The sequence below is a fragment of the Schistosoma mansoni genome, chromosome W (genome assembly GCF_000237925.1).
Source record: "Schistosoma mansoni strain Puerto Rico chromosome W, complete genome".
Taxonomy (NCBI): domain Eukaryota; kingdom Metazoa; phylum Platyhelminthes; class Trematoda; order Strigeidida; family Schistosomatidae; genus Schistosoma; species Schistosoma mansoni.
Window position 1 is genome coordinate 22,705,682 of NC_031502.1, and position 12,300 is coordinate 22,717,981.

Genomic DNA, 12,300 nt, shown 5'->3' on the forward strand with positions numbered 1-12,300 from the left:
CTCAGTAGCTCAGTGAATAAAGCGGTTACATTTAAGGCGAACTGTACTGGGTTTGAGTCTCCGGTTGGACATCAACTCTAGAACGCAGTTACATCCGGCTCATGAGTCCCAAATAGGTCGAAACACCCATCCTGGATTCCATTGCTAGTTACCATCCATCTTAAAAAAGTAAACAATGATAGATTTAAAGTCAGTAAGAACCAATTAACATCCAGGTGTACATGACAAGCTGTGAACCACAATTCACTCCTACCTGAAGTTCGTGCTGATGATTTCATTCAGAAGGACGACGAAAGTTCTATGACCAAACCATCCAGCTAAGAGAACGAAACTCTATCATAATCTTTCCTACACTTAAATAAAGTCCAACCGAAAAATATCACCAACTAATTTTATTCTAATTACAAATGCGAATTGAAATGAGAAAAAATAAAACTAGTGATAAAAATAACATTTTAAAACCAATTTTTTTCAAGGTTTATTTATTTAGTTTTTCTTGAAAAAAAAACAAAAAAGAGAAAAAAAGAAAAAAAAATAAATAATCGTTTATTTCCACCCCCTACCTGAAATAGTATCTAAATAAAAATAAATTATCATTGAGTTAAATGTCAAAAAAAATTTTTTTTATTTTATTTTTAGATAAATTTTTATCTTTTCATTTGTAAATTCTAATTTTTTTTGTTGTTGGTAACTATGATACTTTTTTTGGAATCATTAATTTTTCTGATCGAAAAATTATTTTTTCGGGGGGGGGGAAGGGTTTCTCTATTCTATAAGTTTAAACGTAAACTTTTATATTGAACAAAAAAATGTTACAAAATGTTTCGTTTGTTGTTGTTAGGGGTGGTATTGTTTTTTTCGTTTTTCGATTGAAAATTTTCATTTAATTTTTCTTTGTTTTTTTCTCTCACTTTGAATAAGAGATTTTCATGATGACAAAATACACCCCCTTATTATGTTTTTTTTTGGGGTGAGGGGAGGGGTGAATGATAATAAGAATTACTTTATAGTGATACAACAAAAGAGTGATCTTTTTAGTTCACTGAAATACCACATAATCCAATTTAGTTTACAAGGCAAAGTTTAGTTATTGGAATATATAAATAAATGTAAAGAGTAAGTATATGTCAAATTTGGTTGAATGAATGTAACGAGAAGTATTGCACTGGTAAAAAGATGAATAGATTAGACATTGATAAATGATGAATAGCTATGTTATATATGCTTAGTTAATACTTATTCATATGATGGAAAACTATTGTAACCGAGTGATTAATCCTTAAAAAATGTATATTAGGTAGAACAAAACTGTCAACTATACAATAAGTTTCAACAAAACAATGTCTAAATTGATCTCTATACACTTGGATACTTTACAGGAAACTCTTGTTTTTTTTTCCAATGTTTTCAAAACATTGATTGTTTGGTAGAATAGTTTATATCATAGTAGAAAACAAAGAAGCAATTATTCCACAGTTAATCAGACTAGTGATTTCATCACTGTTATATCCTAGTGAAAACATAAGTACAGGTAATTTCCGGGACCTATAAATGGACTATTATTCTGTATATATTCCTATTGTATAACTATTCAGTAACTAGATTATGTATATCTATATTCATCTTATTATAAGCTTCATTTTGACCTATGGATTATTATTATACGATTTACTGTTCCTAAATTATCCTCAATTTATTGATTACTGTCTCCCACGTTCACAGCCACATTTTGGCTTGATCTTGTACGAATTTTATTTCCTATTTTATGGTGTTCTGAGGTCTGTTCAGCTAGTATATAAACCAAGTATGCTTGATGATTCGCATAACAGAAGCTGTCATTGGTGTTCTGGACTCAAGTGGAAAGGCTAGGCGGATAAAGGACCAATAAGGATGCTAGATTACTGATCGAACATCATTGATTGTTACAGTGTTAAGGTCGAAGAAGTCATATTTCCATTGGTGGACAATTCACGTGAATAAAAGCTGGACATAAAAACCAATAACGAATTAGGATATGTCCTTTGTTTATTTTGTGAAGTCATAACAAATTGGCGACGTCCTTGATCAAGTCATAACAATCACTTATGAAGCAAAGTTATGAGAATAGTATTTTCGTTCAAATTAATCATGCTCGATATCATCATTTTGTGTTGCCAAGTATTTCTCTTTAAAACTTCATAGTTATCCCAATTCACTGAAGTACGTCTCATCATTAACTCCGCCTGTAGCTCTTCAAGAGTTACTGCCGGTCCCAACCCCGGGTATAGGAGGAGGGTTGAGCATGAGGTTAGCGAGCCTATCCCGTAGAAAAATTATCTCAGTAAAAAACCGCTAACCAGAAAATATCTCACTAATCATTAGCTTACCCTCAACTTGTTACGGAACGATCATGGTCAAAAATTTATTATACCTGACACCATTTCGAGTATCTTGGTTTTGTTCAGTTTAAAATTTGTGTTTTCATCTTCATAAGATGAAACTTATCATCATGTTCAGTTTGAATGTACATGAAATTATTTCTGAAATTTAAAAGTTGGGTTACCAAAGCGATGAGCTACATATTGATAAAACGTATCTAATGTAAATGAATCAGTGTTATCCGAAGTTTTTCGCTTAGATCGAAGGAATGAAACACGTATTATCTATGCTAATAACCTTCAAACACTAATATTTGTTTCAATCAAAACAACCGCAAAAAAAGAATAATAGGTTATGTACATAAGAGCTTTCACTGTTGCTGTAATAAAGCTGAAAAATGATACAATGGTTATGTGAATATGGCTTAAAAGTGAGCCTGTTAAACAAAAAAAGTTAATTACGTTGCATACCAACTAAGCGAAATTCGGATCTTCTGTACAGTTAGGACTTTTAGCGAGCAAAGTTTTTTTTACAAGATTTGAGGAAGAAAAAACAAAGTTAATATCTCTCATAAAAATATGTCGATCCCGAAAACAAACACAATATTTCCATACTTGGGTTCATGGGTCAGTCTAAACTAGATCATATTTGGAAATCTGGAAGTACTGAATAGCCGTTTCTTCCTAGTATAGGACATTTGATCTCACGCGCGAACGCCTAACCTCTGGACGGTTGAACAATCATTCAACAATGGTAATATCTAACTCCAATCGATGATCATACGTAACTGTTCATTCATTGTGTGCGGTAGATAACTGTCTCACACTCGATACGAATTAGACTCGACTGAACATGGCTTCTCACTATAAATCCAGAATCGATCGGTGTTAGAAAATAACGCCGCTAGACGCCAGATCAGTGAAATGGAATTTACGTGTTCACGGGCAAAACCTAAGTTCGAGTCCCGTGTCCAGGATTATAGGTGCCTACTGCTGAGGAGTTCCATACTAGAACGAAATGTCGATCCAATGCTTCCTTGTTCTCAATGGTGGCCTAGTTTAGATAGATTCGTGGATTTAAGTGTGAAAATATGCGAATCTCCACAAATCCTCATTCTTGCTTATTAGATTTTATCTTGATTATCTATTAAAGCTCCTTTGTACTCTAATTGTTAGAAAACGAAACTTTTTATCATTACCATTTATAAACAAATTTTTTTCATTTTATCTTGTCAAAAAATGACTTTAATTAGTTGGAAGTATTCCCTCTGGAAACCGTACAGCACTTTCAATACAATTGACATATTGTGATTTATGCTAATAAAAAATCCATAAACACATGATATTAGTTACTATCAGATGGTCATTTATTTAGGAGTGAGGTAATTATCACTGTACAAATTGAAAATAATATGGTTACTGGAACTGGAATTTAGGACGCATGTCAACGGGATGTATTTGCATCCCAGAGTTGATGATCACTCCAGGTCCTAAACCCAAAACAAATGGTTTCGAATGCCATTGCGTTGACTTTTGTCTGCTAAGTCCAGATGCCTGAAAACGCGATTGCATTGGTAGTGAAATATACTGGGTTCAAGTCCCAGAGTGAACATTAATTCTTGGACATAGATACAAACAACTGATGTGTCCCAAATAAGATGAGACACGCGTCCTGGATTTTACTGCTAGTTACCATTCATCTATGTTTTTTTATAATGCTTGTAAAATTGAAGTAATATCGAGCTGCTTTGCACACGATACATATTTTTCAATATGAGATTGATCAATTACAGTCTTAAATATCAATGGGAAGTTTCAAACAACCAATTCTAAAATGAATGAATAACATATGTTTATTTATTTATCTTTTCCATCCATTAATGCAATATCAGTGTTCATTCAAATTAGATCTCTTGTTTCATTTCCGGTTAGATTTTCATGTTATATATATCCATATATAACTTCATTTTTGGTCAGTGTTATTCTTTACTATAAAGAGAAACATTGAAGAAAACAGTAAAATCTAAATGAAATCAAATAATAATCACTTGATGTTGTTTACTTATATCTTCCCATTGTTATTTAAGACTACAATTGATCAGTCTCTTCTTGGCCTTTGTGCATCCTGTGTGGACTGCCTCGATATTTCCTGAAGTCACAATCGTGATAAACAAAGATAGTTAGTGGTAAGCAAGAGGATCCAGTTTGACGCGTGTTTCGTCGTATTTCAGACTCATCAGTTAGATGTACCTGCATCTCAGAGTTGATGCTCACTCTGGGACTCAATTGATTTAATAAAATTTGAGTTCTACTAAAAATTAATATATTTATTAATAGAGTCTTTGTAAACTGACATATCATTATTATTCTGTCTAGTTTTATATAGCTTAGATACTTTCTAAATTGATGTAAATTAGTATTATCTTAGGTAGGATAGAAAAAAAATTTGGCAAGACTATAATTTATGGACGACCTTTGAACGAATTTTAAGTGGCCTTGAGAAATGTTAGTCAATCAAAAAACAGTTAGTATAGAGTAAAAATATATTATACAACACCAAAGAATTAGAGTGGTTACACTTCTTTTATATGATCCAAAAACATGTCAAGATTAGAAAAAGGTTCAAAGGTTCTAAAATCGTAATGCATAGGGTAGAGGGAGTCATCCATATGGTTCCATAATACTCGGTCTCTGGAGCCATGATAAGGTAACAAAAGATCTCTCAGTCTCGACCATATAGCTTCAATATTGTTTGTATGTACTCCGGTTGTGTAAGTTTGTCATTTGTATTACGCATATATCCCTACAATACTCAAACCACTGAACATCTAGAGCTTCAGTAGCATCTGCGAATATTGCAGCCAATAATACTAGTGCTTTTATTATACAGTTCGCACCAATTATTATAATTTGCTTTAGTCTCAATCTGGATCGAGAGAACAAAGTTCCCTTTTCTAGTAGACTTCTTCCTCTAATATATACATTACATCGAAAGATAACATCATCAGGGTAGTCTGTTTAAGGTCTACAAGTCAATTGATTAGCCCAATTACAAATAAAGGAACTTCTTTGTAGTCCCATTTATTTTAGCCGCTTAATTGTCACGTTTTCTCTAAAATCCTCTGTTAACCGATTGTACATGAGCATCAGGTACTGAAATTGGCGCTGTGAATTTGAAATCCTTCTAACGCTTCTGATCGGCTCGTCCATAAATTAGAGTCTCGCCAAAATTAGAAAAAGTAGAGTAATAACTATTTATAATTTCACATGTTATGACTTGTTAAGAATGTATTTTCGCAAGTTCATATTAGAACAAAACCTGCTGAAATAGTTGGATTCTCCTCACTGAAGATTATTGAGAAGCCTGAAACTTCTAGACTTGATCTGAACTATTTAAAACTAGAGCTCCATTGTGACTCAGTGATCTTCGATAGTTTGTGTTTATCCAGCTGCTATCAGACGCAAACAAAATAACAACTAATAACTAGTATGAATAACAAACAATGAATTATGCTATCTTGTATTATAAATCATCTTGATATATAAGGAATTTTCAGTATAGGATTGTGGAGATTGTTGAGTTCAGATTGATATCACGAATGGATCAATGTTAGACCACCAGTGAAAACCTGGAAGAACTGGACAGTAGTTTCGTCTTAGTATAGGGCTCATCAGAAGTTCGTAGTTGCGAAATATCGTGGATTGGTTGAAGTTAGACAGTACCACTGTCGGATGCCGGCTTAATGGTCTAGAAGTTAAGTGCTCACGTGTGAGACCAAAGATCCTGAGTTCGAGTCCCGTGTGAGGGACCGTGGATACACACTTCTGAGTAGTCCCATACTACGAAGAATCGGTCGTCCAATGCTTCCAAGTTTTCAATGGTTGTCTAAGATTTTCTCCTTTCATCATATCAGATGACCCATGACTGGAAACGAAAGCAATGACATCAGCACTGTGATCTAAATACTTTTACAAGCAACAAAGTAAAATAAACACTAAACGAAGTATTATTATAGATTGTGTGAGATAACTCTGGATGATAGGCCAAGTGGTTATGAAAATCGTCTGAAAAAATTCAGGGCACCGTCTTCGTTTGTCAATTGCTAAAATATCAACCATTTATTCCAGTATATTGTCGGTTACTATGTTAAGCCCATGTAAGTTACTATAGCTTCTGAATAGACCAATTTATCTATTCTTCTTGAATCACATTTTGACCTTGTCAACTATTGTCTCATCAACCTTGTCTGTTTTTATCTGAGTGTACGTGTATGTGCACTTCTTATCCTATTCATTACATATCTCTAACTTATTGTTTGTGTGACTATAAATATTGATGAACGCTTGATTAAATGGAGTTGGCTTACCCGCCTTCTCTACTGCTCCTCATTTTTCTCTACTCTCTTCTCTTCGCTTTGTCCATCTGATTGCCTGTCCAAATCAATGATTGTATAAAATATACGTATTCGAAACTCCATTCCCGTATTTGACTTATTTAATTCCGTTATACACTAAATCGGATTAAGTCGTAAATTTTTTATGAGGATTGACGATTATGTCTACTTCAATAACATTAATACAATCTAATTCGAGTCAGATATCCGGCCACAATACCAGTTCTAATACCTTGCATAATATCTTTGTCTCAATCCTATTCAATGTCTTTTCCATAGCCATAGATTAACTTTGAGTCTCATATTATTATTATTATTATAAGCTTTATTCAATATTATATTATTTGGTACAAAATCGAATTCTCAGCATAAAGTATTTCAACATGTTTACGTTTCTTATTTCTTCGTTGCTCCTGATGATAAACATTCAGTGATCGCCAGTTGGATGTCAGCAGTTCAGTCAATCGACATATGAATAATGTATATTCTTTTTGCTGCATGTTCCCAGCAAACACGACATCTCTGATTAGACCTTTTGTAACTTTTACAGCGAAAGGTAGTACAGTTTTCAGAAACGCACCGGAATAGGTTGTGTGCTTAATAGCCATAATTATGTATTAAAACAAACAATATTAGATAACTTGTTGAAATATATAGATGACAGGAACAGGTAGCCCAGATGTTCAAGCAGGCCGCCTTATCACAGTATTAGATCAGTGAAATCAAACGTTTTCCTTTTTTTTTATTCAATCTATTGCACTTCATCCAACATAGATAAAATATCCTCTATTATCGTATCATTTTTAATGATTTATATAGTTACTATGAATTCCAAAAAAGAGACATTCAGTTTTTTTATGATCTAACCATTAGATTAATAAATCATTCGTTAGACTATTACTTCCTGACAGTAATACGGATTTATTATAGAGTCATTAAATTGAACTAAGTATGCATTCCTATTTTCTTACTGATTGCCAAACTAATGACAGAAGGGAAGGAAAAATAGTCATGCAGCATTCCTATCTATACAGGTTCCTTCATAGGATTATTCAATTTCTATATGAAAAGGATGCATTAAAATGATATAAAAATGAATAATTGAATATATAATTTGTTTCTATATTAGAATGAAATGGATTATTCTATTCTGGGTACTACTACTTGAGTCTATACCAATTTACAGTTTTATAATCAGGTTAATACATGAAGGGATGTAACATGTAAAGGGGAAAGAATATACAGTTAAACTGTTTAGGATGACGTAGTTACTAAATTATATTAAGAGGATATTTATCACAAAGGTTATTATAATGTGAGTTAGAAGTTATGAAATATTAGTTCTTACTAGGTGATCTAAGATATCAAGGTAATATATGTATAGTATATTGAGAATCATTTCAAGTGCCATCAAAGAGTAACGATAGCGACGATCGACAATCATAGGAAGAAAACAACGGAATGTTATATAGACCTTTTAAAAAAACATTTATTCACAGATTCACTTGATATTGTTGACTTGTATCTTCTCATTGTTATTTAAAACTGCAATTGATCAATCTCTTGTTGGCATATGTGCATCCTGTACGGATTGTCTCGATAGATAAGTGGATAACGTGATGGTGTTTGAAGCAAATGATACTGGGTTCGAGTACCGAAGTGAATATCAACTATGGATTGCGGATACATCCAGCTGACGATTCCCAAATAGAACGAAGGATGTGTCAAACTGGATTCCACTTCTAGCCCCCATCCATCTTTGCTTATTTATTGACAAATATGAAATTTGTTATTGAAATAAAGTGACCAGATTCTTGTTTTCAAAAACTATTACTTATTTGTATTATATGGGCTGTGATACTCCCCGAGTGACTAAACCGAGGTAGATAATTTTCTTGGGGGGCCACTCACTGAGCCTTTGACCTGAAGTTCTAATCCATGAGGCAGTGGGGCAACGTTACGAGATAAAGTCATATGATAACCGGTGACCATCGATAGATTCATATGCTACTTGTTCCTTCAGGATCCGGATGTCCATGTGCGCCATTGGTTGGGAATGAGGGTTTTCAAACTCCTCTATGTGGATCCTTCTTATCTAGCAACCTGGTTAAAGCTCCAGACATTCACTTTTCATCCTCTCGATTTCATAAACAAAACCTGCTCCGTGAGAAGGCAGTGAGTAGGACTTTCCTGATAGTGGCTGTATACTCGTGGCTATGTGAGAGAATTTCGAAAGAGAGAACTGACTCTCTTCACACTCGGAAGTACCAAGGCATTTATAGGGCTAAAGAGAACATTATTACTTATGTTCCTAGGAAATATACGAAATACTATCACATGGCGAGACTATAATTTATGGACAAACCAATCTAGGTTTGAGATTTCAGGTCTCGGATTTTACCGCAAAATTCATACACTCATTTGGCTAAATACTATTTCGCATTGTAGCTGATGTCAGTTCGTAACAAAAACCCTAAATCTAATTACTAACCCTAATCATCAACTGTAAATCATAATTCTTATTCCTCACACTACTTTATAATCCTCATTTAGTCCTAGTTATTAGATGAACACTCTCAAATTCACTTTAGAGTTTCTCAAAGACAGTCCATAAACTATAGTCTCACCTCATCAGTATACCTAATTCACATCTGTTCGATTTGTTTGATTACATAATTCATGTATAAATAACCCCTTCGATAATAATAATTTCTTTTTTTGTTTTCAAATAAAAGTTGGTAATTCTATTTTAATGCTGAGACTATCAACTGAACTACAAATTTTCTCAATGTTATATCGATTAAGTGCCCAGTTATAAGACCCCCTATCAAAGAGCAATAAATCTATCGATCGGATTAACGATACACAAAAGTCGTATAAACAGTCTTGAGTACTTATCAGTCCTGCTTTCTGCTTAGCCCAGCCAGTCAAGTCCACAACACAAATAACAGTCTCTGCAATATGAATCATTATTCTTAAACATATTGGGTTAATATACCGAACAAACTGACCACGTCGTACCATAAAATAGAAAATAACATTTGTACAAGATTCAGCTAAATGTGGCTGTGAATAGGGGGAACAGTAATTAATGGACTAAGGATAACTCAAGAATGGTAAATAGTATAATAATAGTTCATAGGTCAAAATAAAGCTTATAATAAGAGAGACATAAATATTAATAATAAAGTTACTTAGCAATTATACAATAGGAAATATACGTATCATATGCTCACTAGTGACTGACTTCGAGAAGTACATACAGGAGTTCTAATGAGAAGCAGTGACCAGTAGAGTTCAAACCACGTCTGTTGTGAGATAGGAACTAACTGAAGACTATTGGTGAACGGTTGCTCAACTTCGTGGATCAGTTGAAGTTAGACATTAACAACGTTGGATACCGGCTCAGTGGTCTATCGTTTAAGTGCTCTAGCGCGAGACTGGTAGGTCCTGGGTTCGAATCTCGTGAGGCAGGATCGTGGATGCGTACTGCTGAGGAGTCCCACAATAGAACGAAACGGCTGTTTAGTACTTCCAGGTTTTTCATGATGGTCTAGCTTCAATTGACTCATGATTTCAACTATGAAAATACTAAATCTCCACAAAACCCCCCTTCTGATAATGAATTATACAATAGGAAATATACATATCACATTGGACCATAAATAGTTCTCAAAGTTATCATTCATAATTCTCCACGGGATACAACACTCAATCATTTTATTATTGGAAATTTATTCAAATATCTAATTTGCTTATCACTTTGTAGAAAATAATATTCAATGATAAAACTTGTAATTATTGAATAAACAGAAAGACATTTTTATCTATAATGAACAATCTACTGTTCGTTATAAACAGTGTGGTAAGTGCTATTGATGTCGATAAATATAAGTAGTATGTATCATCAATCGAAAGTGAAATGCCTGAAGGTAGAAAGTTAAGAAGATCAAAGAAAAAAGAAAGAGAATAGAGAATGATTAGTATGGAATCGAAAGAACAATGAACTCTGAGACAATTGACTGATATTTACAAAAGGAACAGTCATGTTTGAGATAATTGATTAACATTTTGTAAATAAAGTATTTGCTGTATAATTCTCAGATTTTACCAAGATGTTCTGTAGTTGTTTTGTTTCACTACATTCAGCTCTCCCTACTTGTGTTCCTGTTCACTACAACAATACCATTTTTTTTCTGTAATAGTTGAATGATGGGGTAACAGTTGGATCTAGAACGTGAGTCTCAGCCTATTCGGGACTCGTCAGTTGAATGCACCTGGATCTCAGAGTTGATATGTGTCATTTTACCTATTCTAATAGACAATAAAATCATAAAAGATTATTCATATAATTCATATGCTTAGTTCTTTGATTTCGATAGTTACATAAAATTAAGAAAAAAAAACTGTATTATCTTGTTCATACGATCAGTAAATATTACTTCAGAAGAGCCCACTCTTGAAGACAAAGTCCAGTAAATGCTTTAATACTATAGTTATGTGTGGTGTTTGTATGAATTAATGATTCCTTTTTACTTGTTCAATGTGAAGTACGAGTACTAAATGAGCTCAATTTTGATTACAATTTGGATGATTTCATATCAACGGTTGTTTATTCTTATCATGAAGTCACTTCTAATGAATGATTTAGTCAATGTGAGAAATATATTTAAAGTAAAGCCACATTATTCATAACTTAGGGATATGAAGATCCAACATTATTTAGTGGAGGAGGATAGTTTTTGAAAGTCTATTGTTCATGTTCCAGGTATCAATGGTTTCACTACACAACCTACATTGTAATTGTATACAATACCAGGACTTAGGTGAGTCTGTTTCGAATTTAGTTGTTAACACTAATACTAATGAATACATTCTGGAATCCAATACACTGTCAGACGGACACAGGAGAAGACGTACAAGCGGTTACAAAAACTTAGACTCCAATTCAATCTGTTGTGGACATAGTGTTTGTATGAACTAATGATTCTTTTATATTTGATGACTATCTGATTTCAAATTCCATATACAATACATTCATTCATGTTCATCTAATACTTCTTGGTTAAACTGCATTATTTCTAAGAATTCCTAGTTTGTACTATAATTCAAATACTCTTAATCATTACAGTATAACCAGAAAAAGTTTTGTGAAGATTTCAGTATTTTCATAGTTGAAAGTATGAATTAATTGAAGCTAGACCACCATGAAAAACCTGGAAGCACTGGACGGCTATTTCGTCCTATTGTAGGACTCCTCAGCAGTGCGCATCCACGATCTTGACTTACGAGATCACAGTATATTTAACAAATTCTCGTTATCTTTTCCATAAATACATAATGTATAAATTGGATTATCTTATTAAAAAACATAAAAATGTTTCACATGTATAACTTCATAGTTAAAAAAAAAACGATTATCAGATAAAATAAATTTCCCCCCCCCCCAAAAAAAAACAAAAAAAATTTCGAAAAATCAACAAACAAACTAATCTTGTTTTTTTATTTAGTTATACTTTTCTGTCCTAAAACCAGATTTAGTTAGGTGA